At 42.8% G+C, this 13812-nt stretch overlaps 1 protein-coding gene across 1 annotated transcript in view; it reads right to left on the bottom strand.

Annotated features, from left to right (window-relative positions):
• LOC141101407 (parapinopsin-like) overlaps positions 1-10103 on the bottom strand; it is a 428410-nt gene extending 418307 nt beyond the window's left edge. The window contains exon 1 of the mRNA XM_073590484.1: positions 9863-10103. The gene's annotated coding sequence lies outside the window, so the exon portion shown is untranslated. The remainder of the gene's footprint in view (positions 1-9862) is intronic.
• Between the last annotated feature and the right edge of the window lie 3709 nt (positions 10104-13812).

Below are 13812 nucleotides of genomic sequence, written 5' to 3'. Positions count from 1 at the left end.
TGTATATGATGAAGGGGGGTGACTGGGGCTGTATATGATGAAGGGGGGTGACTGGGGGCTGTATATGATGAAGGGGGGGTGACTGGGGCCTGTATATGATGAAGGGGGGTGACTGGGGGCTGTATATGATGAAGGGGGGGTGACTGGGGGCTGTATATGATGACGGGGGGGTGACTGGGGGCTGTATATGATGACGGGGGGGTGACTGGGGCCTGTATATGATGAAGGGGGGTGACTGGGGGCTGTATATGATGAAGGGGGGTGACTGGGGGCTGTATATGATGAAGGGGGGTGACTGGGGGCTGTATGTGATGAAGGGGGGTGACTGGGGGCTGTATATGATGACGGGGGGGTGACTGGGGGCTGTATATGATGACGGGGGGGTGACTGGGGGCTGTATATGATGACGGGGGGGTGACTGGGGGCTGTATATGATGACGGGGCTGTATATGATGAAGGGGGGTGACTGGGGTTGTACAGGATGAAGGGGGTGAATGGGGGCTTCACAGGATGAAGGAGGATGAGTGGGGGCTTCACATGATGAAGGGGGGTGAGTGGGGCTGCACATGATGAAGGGGGGGTGAGTGGGGCTGCATATGATGAAGGGGCACTGCAGATGAAGTGAGTGGGTGATAGGGGACTGCAATGGATGAAGTAAGGGGACTTCAAATTAAAGTGGGGACATTAAAGTGGATCCCCTATGGCCAGGATCACGTTGGGCGATTTTGTGTGTATTGGCCGTAGGCCTACAGCTTATGTGCAACGTCTTTTTAGGCCATGTCCACACGTGGTGGAATGGTGGCGGGTTTTCCGTATGGACCCGCAGCAAACCAAGTGCTGCGGTCCGTACGGCTGTCAATTCCCGCACGAGGACCGCAGCGCTCAGGTGGGAAGGGGGGTACAGGGGACCAGGTTTTATGAACAGCCCCGGGCCCATAGTCCACTTAATCCGCCACTGGTACTAATGTACTATTCTTGTACATAGAACACGATAATTGCACATTCTATAGTAAGCATCCAAGCTCACCTTAGCGATGGGAGATTTTAATCATTTCACTTTACATCTGGCAGGGGATTTGGAGCTCTGTCTCAGACAAATGAAGCTTCTACTGCTAGAATGCCAGTCTGAGATATTATTCAGCTCACAGTGTTGGATCTATAAATATCATTGTAATGTATTATTGTAGTACTCACTTTAACTGCTCTAAAAATAAATTTACTTTAAATTGTAAATGCTTTATATCTTTTATACCGAATACACTGATGAAGCTTTTAGATATACAGAATTCTTGGGCTGTTATGGGTAATCTTTTCCGGAAGAAAGCTATTACGTGTGACATCTTTTCTTAGTGATTCATAGATTATAAATAAATAGAATTCAGGTTATCTTCAATGTGGATTACGTTTCTCCGATTGATTGCTCTGTAATGCTATAATATGTTTAACAGTTCATTTCACTTAAAGGGAACCTGTCGGCAATGTGTCTATTATCTCCTGACTCCCCCTGAAAACCCAAATAATACCATTTTAATTGCTCCAGCACTGTATGTAAATGAGGATGGTCCAGTCTCATTGGCGCCCTCATTGAGGTATCTGCAGCTCCTCTTTACTCCTAATAAATCTTTAAAAGAATGGACCAATAAATATAAAAATACTTCAGAAGAATGCTTTGAGCTCATCATGCAGGCAGGCATGTGAAAATTTACGTGCAGGCAAATACTGTATTTTTTCGAACTATAGTACACACCTTATTATAAGATGATCCCCAGGTTTAGACAGCAGAAAAGAGGATAAACATATTTTGAATTACGAAAAAACATTCCTGGCAGTGTAGAGAAGTGAATATCAATAGTTATAATGCAGTAGGGTGGAAAAACTAATATATCCATTGTCAGTGCTTCTCTACAGCAGGGGTAGGGAACCTTTTTTTCTGCTAAGAGACATTTGAATACCATCCATCAGGGGCCGAACAAAATGATAAAATTGAAAATTACCCTCCTATATTTGGTCAAACATTTAATTAACTCACCCCTATTGTAACAGCTGGAGTGTTGCCTCTTTTGTGCCACTGTGATGGTAGGTGGTATGGATAATATTGCTTATCCTATCTGCTTTTCCAGATTTGTTTCGGTCCAGAACACAGGTGTCTCTTTGTGATGAGTTTTGTAAAGAATAGAGATGAGCAAATATCTTCGGCTCCCTACTTATTCGGCAAGCTATAGTGCTTACCGAAGAAGCTGCAGCGGGAACCTGGATACTTGGATTGCTCCTGATGATCAGCTGTTCGGTGCCACATCCGCAGGTCTCATTACAGGGGGAAATTCATCACTGCTCATGTTATACTTATAGAACTCAATCAGTAGATTTGCAGTATAAATCACATAGGAGGCACTGAGACTACTCTATATTCATCTCATAGGAGACACCGAGACTGCAATACACATCACATAGGAGACACCGACAATGCCGTGTACATCACATAAGATACACTGAGACTGCTGTGTACACATCACATAAGAGACACCGAGACTGTCATATACGAGACTGCTTTATATACATCACAGGAGACATGGGGGCTGCAGTATATACATCATAGGAGACATGGGGCTGCAGTATATACATCACAGGAGACATGGGATTGTGGTATAGACATCACAATAGATACGGGGCTGCAGGATACCAACTACAGGAGACATGGGGCTGTTGTATATACATCAAAGGGAACATGTAGCTGAGGCATATAACACAGGAGTCATGGGGCTGCAGTATACATCACATAGGAGACACCGATAATGCCATGTACATCACATAGGATACACTGAGACTGCTGTATACACATCACATAAGAGACACCAAGACTACCATATACATCACTTGGGAGACCGCTTTATATACATGACAGGACATCAAAAGAAACATGGAGCTGAGGTATATATAACACAGGAGACATGGGGCTGCGATATTTAAATCAAAGGAAACATGGGGCTGTGGTATACACATCACAGGAGACGTGGGGATGTGGTATATAGATCTAAGGAGACATGGAGCTGCAATATAGACATCACAGGAGACGTGGGGATGTGGTATATAGATCTAAGGAGACATGGAGCTGCAATATAGACATCACAGGAGACATGGGGCTGTGGTATATACATCTAAGGAGACATGGTGCTGCGATATAGACATCACAGGAGACATGGGGCTAGAGTATAGACCTCACAGTAGACACAAGTCTGCTCTATAGACATCAGATGCTGGGACTGCGATACAGAAACACATGAGACATGTGACTGCAGCATAGACATCACAGGAGATATGGGACTGCAGTCGTATAGACATCACAAGAGGCATGGCGCTGTAGTATAGACATCACAATAGATGCTGGTGCTCTGGCATAAACATTATAGGAAACATGGGGCTGCAGTATACATATCACAGGAGATGCTGGGGCTGCAGTATAGACATCACAGCAGACTCTGGGGCTGCGGTATCGACATCACGGGAGACTTTGCCACTGTTATCTTCTTTTTGTGGGACAGGAGAGCACCCCAGGCAACTCCATCCACAGAGTATGTCCTGTATTGGCAGAACGCAATCTTTCACTGCATGTGCCACCATGTACAGTAGTGACCGCTGTGTGCACGTGCTTGCAGAGTAAGAAGAAATTAAGGGGCCAGCAGCCATCAAAATGCAGCTGCTGTCACATGCACTGTGCACCCTGGGAATCTGCTCAGGTCATGTCTATAGACCGCGGGCCGAAGGTTCCCCACCCCTGCCCTACAGCATGTGGATAATACACCTATTGCTTTACAGGATGTACATTATGTATGGTCTGTTCAGCTCACAAATACTCAACACTACTTCAGGCATAGTACACACACAGCTCTGCTACACATATACACACACACAAACTCAGCTACACATAAACACACAGCTCTGCTACTACACACTCAGCTCAACTATATTATTAAAACACATACTCTGCAAAGCTACAACACAGCTGCAGCACACTCAGCTCAACTACAATACACACAGGTATGTTTATTCATCACAACACCACACACAGATAAACAGCTCAACTACAGCACACTCACCTCAACTGCAACAAACTCAGCTCAACTACATCAACAAGCACGCACTCACACAAACGCTATGTATACATTACCACAGTTTGAACTTTCTTCTACACTTTCTTCCAGGCATGTGTCTGATCACCTTCATCTACCTTGGTGAAATGTCTTCCAGCTACTCAGGACGTTCAACATCTGTGCACATCTATGTAACTTTCTGCGTAACTTTCTCTCCTGCCCTGCACCAATCACATAGATCAGTGTGGGGCAGGAAGAGAGAGCAGTTCTGTCAGTGATTACAAAGGATACTGTGTAACCATTATCCTGCATCAGAGGAAGCTGACTATAGACTGTAAGACTCACACACTTTTAAGCAACCAACACTTTTTCTTGCTAGAAAGTTCATCTTTCTAAAAAATAGTCATTGCTTTTGTGAAGAAGAGAATAGCAGATTCCCTAAAGGAAGCAAACAGTTTTATAAGATACAGTGTATATGATTTACATTATTTAAAAAACAACTGTTTAATCCCAATCACAGGTGCTCGGTACAACCTTGGTGTGGCAAAGCAATTTAATGCACTGGTGGGTAGGTAGAAGAATGGGAAAAAATTGTTTAATGCACTGGCAGAGCTTTGTCTCAAGGAAAATGTATATAGTTGCAGCTCTCCTCTCACAGCGCTGTCAGCATGCATGTATCCTTTTCCTTCTTCAGGGAAGAGAAAAATTAAAGAATAAAAGCTGCTGTTTTATTCAGTTCTTTAGCCACTATTCTGATGTAACCAAATTTAACACGCTCAAACTTGTGAAATGTAATTTTTAACCCCTCTCTGCCATTAGACGTACTATTCCGTCCATGTGACCTAGGACTTAATTCCCATGGACGGAATAGTACGTCATTAGCAGTCGGCCGTTCCCGGCACTTTAACCCCCCAGAACACTGTGATCAAACAAGATCGCAGCGTTCTGGAGCTGGCAGAGGTGCTGACAGCCCCTTTGCCTTTTGATCGGAGATGCTGCGGCATGACACGGAGTCCAATCGCAGCAATGGAGAACCGATGTCGTGATGACGACATCTGGGTCTCCAGAGCTGAGAGACTTCCTGTCATGTGCAGTGATGACCAGGAAGTCTCTCAGGTTAGTGTGCACTGAGTGCATCTCTGACAGCTTCTATAGCATGTAGATCTGCATGCTATAGAAGCGATCAGCCTGCAAAAAATGAGTGTCACAATCCATTTTTGGATCTGTGGTGGATTAAAACTTTTTTCCTTTCAGGCCATCGGGGGTAATGTCAGGTTTCCCCCCCGTTAGCCTGCTGATGTAATTGTATTACTGCTAGTTCTGCTGATGTGGGTAGTGACCACTCTCACCATCCTTAAAAGATCACCTGATGCATCAACTGACTGTTAGTTATACAGGTTCATGTGGAGACCAATCGAGCTGGAGCCAAGAGTTTTCTGGTGCAGTGGTGCTTCAGCTGAATGCTGTAATCTGATGCCTTACTCTGCTGTGCGGTGCATTGCAGCAGAGAAAGCTAGTAGATAGCAATGGATAAAATATAACTTTTAATCAAAGTCTAGTAAAATAACAATAATCACCCAGTGAAAAATACCAAAAAAAATCACAAACCACAAAAAACATGAAGACACACAGGTAAAAATACTCACAGGTACTATCTGCCTGTATGGAGTATAGGCCTCTTGGCAATATTGAATAGTTTATCTGTGGTATATCGAAGGGTCACAGCAATTTAATATACAGTTTCTTCAATTTAAATTTTGCCGTACAACCTAATATAGCTTAACCAGAGAAACATATTCATTTTTATGCCCATGAAAAATAATTGTACCATAAAACTAAACAGTGATATAAAACCAATGGAACCTGTATTTGACATACTAACGAGTTCCTCCGTGGCCACTGTTATTAGTGAAGGGAAACAATTATAAATATCAGGAGGCCAATATAATTAGATAAAATAGCAGCTAATAAGGCAGAGATGAAAACATTGCGTTATGACAAATCACATTAAAGGAACCAAGCTGCTCCACTGTATCAGTGAGCATTCCAAGTGGCCATAACCAGCACAAATAACAAAGTGCCGCGTAAAACACATGCTAGTGCGGCTTATGACTTATTAGATCTCACCCAGTCTTGTGGAATTCATACATTCCTGTACCCTCTATCGTTGCCACAGAGTCATGGTGGACGATACCAGGTGTGCCTGCCTTATAGGTTGCGTCTCCCGACGTGTTTCGTTAGATAGCACTCATCAGGGGAGCTATAGCAAAGAAAGTAGCTGCCTTACCGTCATCCCCCCACTCTTGTGGTTCATATGAACTTTACTGGAAGACACGTCAGTTATTAGCCACGCCCCCGGCGTATGACGCGCTCACAATGGGCCGGCGCTCTAGCTGACATCACAGCATGGCAAGCAATGGAGCGCTCCTGTTACCATAGTAATTCCTGGAGTAAAAAGAAAAAAACTCCATGCTAAAGTCATTATATTGCAGCGTCTAGTATCCTTGCGCCGTGCTACAGGATTAACCATTTATGATTAGGAGTCACCCTGAGGGTTGGTTAGACTCCAAAAAATGCATACCATAATAAACTTTAATTATAATACAAGTTTATATGTTTAACAAAAACCCCAAAAAGTTTGCTAATTTGGGGGGCAATATATGCGCATATGTCCACATAATATCTATCTATCCACCTCCTGATGATCCTGTTGGGAGAAATGCGTTGAGGTTTTTGCCTATCTTACATCAAAAAATCTGAGTATCCCTCTATTTGTTATCAATAATGTTCGTTATATTGATATTAATGTTTTAATGGATCATTTGCCTTTTTTTTCCCTTCCATATGCTTATTTGTGCCACCCAGTGGTGAATGATAGCCATATCAGGGTATTTCCAGGGTGAGCAGTCGTGGAGCGGGGGCGCCATTCCGCTGACCAGTAGGGTGCCAACCTCCGCTGACAGGACGGCATACAGTTATAGGGGACAGATAGTGAGATACTCCAATGCACTTGTCACTTTATGTCTTGTCTTTTTTGCACTATTTTTGCACTTTTTCTCTTTGTTGCCTATTGAGCTTCCTATCTGGCAACCCCTATACACTCCTTTTCTGAATAATTGGTTGACCAAATGTGGCACGTATTCAGGGCTATTAGGAGTTTTAGGGTTCAGTCATCGTGGAACGGGGGGCACCAATCTCTATTGTGTTTAGGGTGCCAACCTCTGTTGTTAGGCAGCTTTCATATCAGTACCCCATAGTAGGGTGTAATAAGTGACACGGTTGCTTGTTGTTTATGTGGTTGTTTTGTCTACTATTTAGGCTTGATTAAAGGTTGTTTTTGTGCACATCTGTATCTAGAAGTTGTTGTATGGGTCCTTGGCCACATCACACCCATATTGGCGTAGCTACCCAGGACTGTCATGTCAACACCAAAAGTTGTAATGTTTTTACGCAACTGCTGAGTTGTGCAGAAATATTGCTGTTTAAGGGGTTTACCCCAGATTTCTGCACTCCTGCAAACACAGAATTAGCATTTGGTTACTTGTGTTTTTGCCACTGTGCTTTTGAGTTTCTTTTTTTTACGAGTTTTTATCGCACTTTTGATGCTGCATTTTTTGTCTCTTTTTAGCGTATCATGTTTTAATTAACATTGCTTTGTATTTGATACTTCCTGGTTTTTGCCTTTGACAAAACTGTATTAAAACAGTCGTGTGTATTCCAAGTATTTTCAGTGCAGCGCAAATTCACAGAAAATGCATATGCTTTTTTTTAGCTGTGGATTTTTTGCATCTAATACCAATTTATAGGGAGTATCTACATAAAACTTAGCATACTCACAAGATTAACAAACGTTGCGAATTTCAAAAAAGCACCGCAGCTCAATGGTTGCAGCTTAAAAAAAAGCTTAAGATTTCTATAAATCCCACCCACTTTGCTGAAAATGTAAGACCAGCAACTTTTGCTCTGCGAAAAATATGCATTTGTGTCAAAAAGTCATCATGGGAATTTAAACAGAGCACTTAGAGATTTCTATAGGAGCATATTCTATCTCCAATTTCATATTGAGGCATACAGAGTTTTATAACCACATCAGACATCTCATGACATAATTATTATCAGGCGATGGATATTTCCAACCTACCATGCTGCACAGAACACCATGTAATAGCACAATGTGCCTTCGGTGCTTTGTGGCACGCTGCAAAGCTGCAGGGGCGGTGTGTGCCGCTGTATAAAGATTATACATAAGCAATGGATATTCTAGTTTGTGCATAATATTGTTTTGCTGTCTTTAACCCCTTAGTGACGGAGCCAATTTTTTAAATTATGACCAATGTCACTTTATGTGGTGATAACTCTGGAACGCTTCAACAAATCCCATTGATTTTGAGTTTGTTTTTTCGTGGCACATTATAATTTATGATAATGGTAAATTTAGGTCGATAAGTTTTGTTTATTTATAAAAAGTTTCAGAAATTTGACAAAAATGAAAAAAAACTGCAATTTTCAAAAGTTGAATGATTATCCCTTTAATCCAGATAGTCATATCACACAAAAACATTAATAAATAACATTTCCCACATGTCGGCCTTACATCAGCACCATTTTTGAAAAGCTAATTTATTTTATTAGCCTTTTAGGAGGTTTAATAATGTAGCAGCAATTTTTCATTTTTTCAAGGAAATTTGCTAAATTTATTTTTTTGAGGGACCGATCCAAGTTTGAAGTGACTTTGGGGGTGCTATATATTGGAAGACCCCAAACGTGATACCATTTTAAAAACAGCACCCCTCGACATATTGAAAACTGCTGTCAGTAGTTTATTAACCCTTCAGGTGATTTTCAGGAATTAATGCAAAGTGGTATAGCCGGATTGAAAAAGTGTTTGTTTACCACCTAAATGTCGCTAACTGACCGCTAGAGCCGGTAGACTCTAAGGCCATCAGGACCACACAATTATGATCTCGGTGAGTAAATTAGATTAAAGCAGAAGCCCCCACAATCTATTAACCATTTATTAGAGGTAGTCACTTTTAACAGCATCAACTAAGGGGTTAAACAGATCTGGATGGTGCCAACACTAATCATTTGTGATACAGCAAGTTGTCAGCTATAGTGGGCAGCCATCAGCTGCGGGATTGTCACCTGTATCGAGATGCTATTCTCTTATATCTCAGGTCAGGAAAAGGACGTATTGGCTGTCATTAAGGGGTTAAACATTCATTTCATGCTGAAAGATCAAATATATGAGATTATTAATAGAAAGTACAGAAATAACCCTCTATCTAACCACTCAGCTTGTATAAACCTACAGAAACAATTACACACAATATCTGCATATAACAGAACGTGCTCTCTCTATAAGCTTTTTTTTTTGCATGTTTCAGATTTTGTATTTGGTGCTGCTTTTATGATTGCGTATAGAGTAGTAAGCATTATTTTGTCCCATATACAGAAATATCTGGACAATATGCATCCCGTGAGATTAACAGGTGAAGGCATTTCTTAGGTGGAGACCCCTGAACAAAGCTACCTAATTCATAACACAGCTAAAAATATAGATATGATTCCTCTAACACTAATATATGTGAAGGAGAAAGTACAACATTTGATACTCTTGATGAAATATATAGCATTCTTCACATCCTGTACATGGAATATAGAACACAATTCAAGTTGGAAAATTAAAATTCAAGGTTTATCAATGAATACCATCAATGAATTAAAATAAATGATAATGAAATATTACATTGTAGATGGTAGCAGGTACTTACAGACAAGACAGGTATTATGGAGAGAGAAAATATGGAAGAAATCAAGTTCCCCGACTCCTATAAAACAGGTCTATCCAGGCAGAAATGGGAAGGCAAAGAACAGGTTGTATTCCAGGAATTGTATTGCAGTGAGGAAGCAAACTTGTAGACACTTCCTAATAATAATCTTTAGATGTCAACCATCTGGATAAATTCTGCTGAATTTGAAGCTGCAGTCACCTATGTATTGTCTGTGCTCTAATCTGGGGGAAAGTGTGTGCAGGCTGCTGGACTTCCCTCTGCTATATTTCAAGCCATAACTGGCAGCATCATCTGCTGTCTCTGTAAGGTGATTGGTGCTTGTTATGTCCCAAAGTAGAGCACACATCTGCGCCTGTCTGGATCATTCAGCTGTGTATGCTCTGTGCTTACATTTCCAGTCCAGGCTGCTAATAGTAATGAAGCATGTTAAAGGATCAGGATTGTCTAATCTGCTGCTTTCATTCATCCTTTTTCATTTGCTGTAGCATTCCATTAGTTGTTTCAGGGTTAATACAGTATATTAATGCAATATACATTAGTGCGTTATGCCGAAATGCAACTTTAGGTGACTGCAGACTTGTGAATTCTCACAACTTGTGAGGATTCTCCAGAAGCAGGTGTGTGCGTGACCGCAAGTATGCGATTTGCATTCATGCGGTCACATGCCAACTAGACATGCTCGTGCTATTTCCATTTCAGGTTAAATTGTTTTTAATTTGCACATGTTTTATTTCTTGATATTGTACATTTGTATTGTATAAGTTTTAACTTTGTTGGGATGAGGGGTTATTGAAGGGAGGAGTTTGCCCTACCACAAGTATTTGATCCTCCGTCATTTCCCCTCACTCATGTGACCCGTAGAAGCGCATTTGTGCGAAACGGCTGTCGTCCCTCCTGTACCCCTGTTCTGTTTCTCCCACTGAAGATTTTAAAATAAAGTTTCATATCCTGACTGGTGAGTGCCATTCATCTCTCTACATATGTTGGCTTCAAAATTGTCTTTTTCTGGATGAGCACCCGAAGGATTCAGGTGTAGAGACTGGCTGCTGCTTTAGCACGAAGAGTTTGTGTCGGTATTCCTTTGTTCTTTGGTTAATTGCATAAACCTAGACTGTGAGCTTTCTCAGGTGCCAGTGCCATTCATCTCTCTATATATGTTGGCTTCAAAACAGTCTAGGTTTAGCAGAACCTGGCTGTTCAGATTGTGCGTCTGTGTATACTGAAGTGCACAACATTTTTGTAATGACAGAAAAAACATCTAGTCCATCATGTAAAATATACTGTAGGTGTTGCTGCTGCCTAAGCTATTTGTTGTAACTATAATGCTAACAAAGGCAAGGGAATGTTGTATCTGCATGGATTGCAGAGGGGTCTGCTGGACAGTCATGCAGGCAGCAGGAATTTCTTTGGCTAAAGCTTCGCAGAGCAGATAAAAGAGCTTATCTTGGAAGTAAGCCCCTTCCCATAATATTGTTCCCATCCCAGGCCTCTTCATGGTATAATGTCTCCTATTGACCATGCGCCACTCATAAGAAGCATGATGACATCAGTTGTTGGCTTCTAATTGGCCAGAGGCATGTATTGCAGTGAAATATATACTGTACATTGCACCCCAATACATTTCAGCTCAATGTACATACTCAGATGCAAATATAAAGGTGCGGTTCCTCCCCAGTGCAAGGTGTCGGCATCCTGCCGATTATGCCAATTGTAAAGGTCAGCCAGGGTCGTAGTCATGGCCAAGGACACCGGGGCACCTGAGCCCTGGCCTCCCTTCACAGACACACTACATTTCTCTTGTAGTTCACTTGCCTCTACATTTCTAGCGCTAATGAGGTCCACCCTCCTTTTCGTTGGGTCGCCTTTGGCCGTGGATGAATGATCAGAGACACAGCCGAAGTATAATTCAAAATACAAAACTTTACTCTCGAAACTTCACAGTACATCCAGATCCAGTACAGCATTTACAGCAGTATTCACATCACACAACACTTCTTCCTTCCCTTCCTTACTTGCTCTGTTACATGGCTCAAGATTGGGTTGTACCGCTCTGTACATTTCCTCGGTATTCTCCCCGTGCAGCCTGGCTTCCTTTTTGAGTTCCCCGGCCATTTTGCCCTGGCCATAAGGGCATCTGTCCATACTAAAAACTACCACATGATAAGTAAACCGCCCATCTGTCCTGCCGTGTACTCCAATGTAGTTTCTTCTCTAGAAATGTCTGTAGCTTTAGATATGCTATTTGCTCTTCAGCTGTAACTTTACTGCTCCTTGCTCTGGCTGTGGTGATGCTGCTCCCCATGTTCTGGATGACTAGGCTCTCATTTCTGAATAACATTGCGGGGTATCTAACTTACCCGGACCCGAGGCCACCTAAGCTCTATGGGTGTCCTCGCCCTCACTGTCCCTAGCCAGGAAGCTCCCTTCCCTTAAACTAAGTGACCTCTACTATATTAACTATCTACATTCTCACTATACCCTCTATTGTCCTATAGACACCTCAGTGCCCCATCTAGTGGCCCATTAACAATATTACATCAAATAACTTGGTATACACATACTAGACACAGCATAATAATGAAATTTCATAGCAACGATATATACATATATATATACACGCATTATATATACATAGTAGCAAAGGGAGCTTAAAGGGATAAAACCTTCAACCCCTTACACAAATACAGCTGAATTAGGCGTCGGTGTTGGCATGGCCCCAATAGTGGTTGCATCCTCTGCCTTTTGGTACATTATTCAATAATGGAATGCACTATCCAGGACAATTTGAATATCCACAGTTTTAATTGTGGCCTAAAAAGATATTTCTTTAGACTGGCCAATCACCAAACCTCACTTATCTAAATATCCCCATTTTGACCATACAAAATGTTCTTCAAAATCAGGACCTTCGTAGCATCTGTTCACACACCCTCCTTGCACTTAGTAGCCCTCTGTGTCTTTACTTGTACACATACTAGCTGGTGAGCGGTTCAGGAGGCATTATGTGAATACTGTATTTATTTTATTGACGACTGGACTATACACAACAAAGTTTTTTTTTGTTTTTAACTAGTGTTGAGCGATACCATCTGATATCCAGAAATATCGGATGGGATTGGATCGGCCCGATACACAAAAAGTATCGGGTATCGCCGATTCTGATACCGGAGGTCCCATTCAAGTCAATGGGACAGAAATATCGGATTTAAAAAAAACTCTTTCTTTCCTTGTACATCCAGTTCGGGAGGGGGGAAGAGTGTGGGCGGTGCGTGGGCGGACACTGTGCGTGTCTGTGTGAGCGGGCGGGCTCTGTGCGGGCCTCTCGGGGGTCTGTACGGGCCTAACGGGGGTCTGTGCCGGCTGCTGGCGGTCTGTACGGGCCTGCCGGGGGTCTGTGCCGGCTGCCGGAGGTCTGTACGGGCCTGCCGAGGGTCTGTACCAGCTGCCGGCGGTCTGTATGGGCCTGCCGGGGGTCTGTATGGGCCTGCCGGGGGTCTGTGTCAGCTGCTGGGGGGTCTGTGCCGGCTGCCGGCGGTCTGTACGGGCCTGCCGGGGGTCTGTGCCGGCTGCCGGGGGGGTCTGTGCCGGCTGCCGGGGGGGTCTGTGCCGGCTGCCGGCAGTCTGTATGGGCCTGCTGGGGGTCTGTGTCGGCTGCCGGGGGGTCTATGTATGTGTGCAGGCATCGTCCGATGGGACTACAAGTCCCATCGAACGATGCCTGCTACAATGACAGTGATTGACACATGAGCCAATGATGGGACAGTAGTAGTCCTATCATCCGGCTAATGTGTTGAATGTAAAAAAAAAAAAAAAAAACATACATACTACATACGCACAACATTCATACAACATACATACTACATACATACTTCATATATACTACATTCATATAACATACATACATACTACATACAGTTGTGGCCAAAAGT

This window comes from Dendrobates tinctorius, unplaced genomic scaffold (assembly GCF_039654945.1).
Source record: "Dendrobates tinctorius isolate UK_male_01 unplaced genomic scaffold, ASM3965494v1 ptg000117l, whole genome shotgun sequence".
NCBI lineage: Eukaryota > Metazoa > Chordata > Amphibia > Anura > Dendrobatidae > Dendrobates > Dendrobates tinctorius.
The sequence above is the reverse complement of the archived record's forward strand: the minus strand, read 5'-3'. Positions and strand labels throughout refer to the sequence as shown.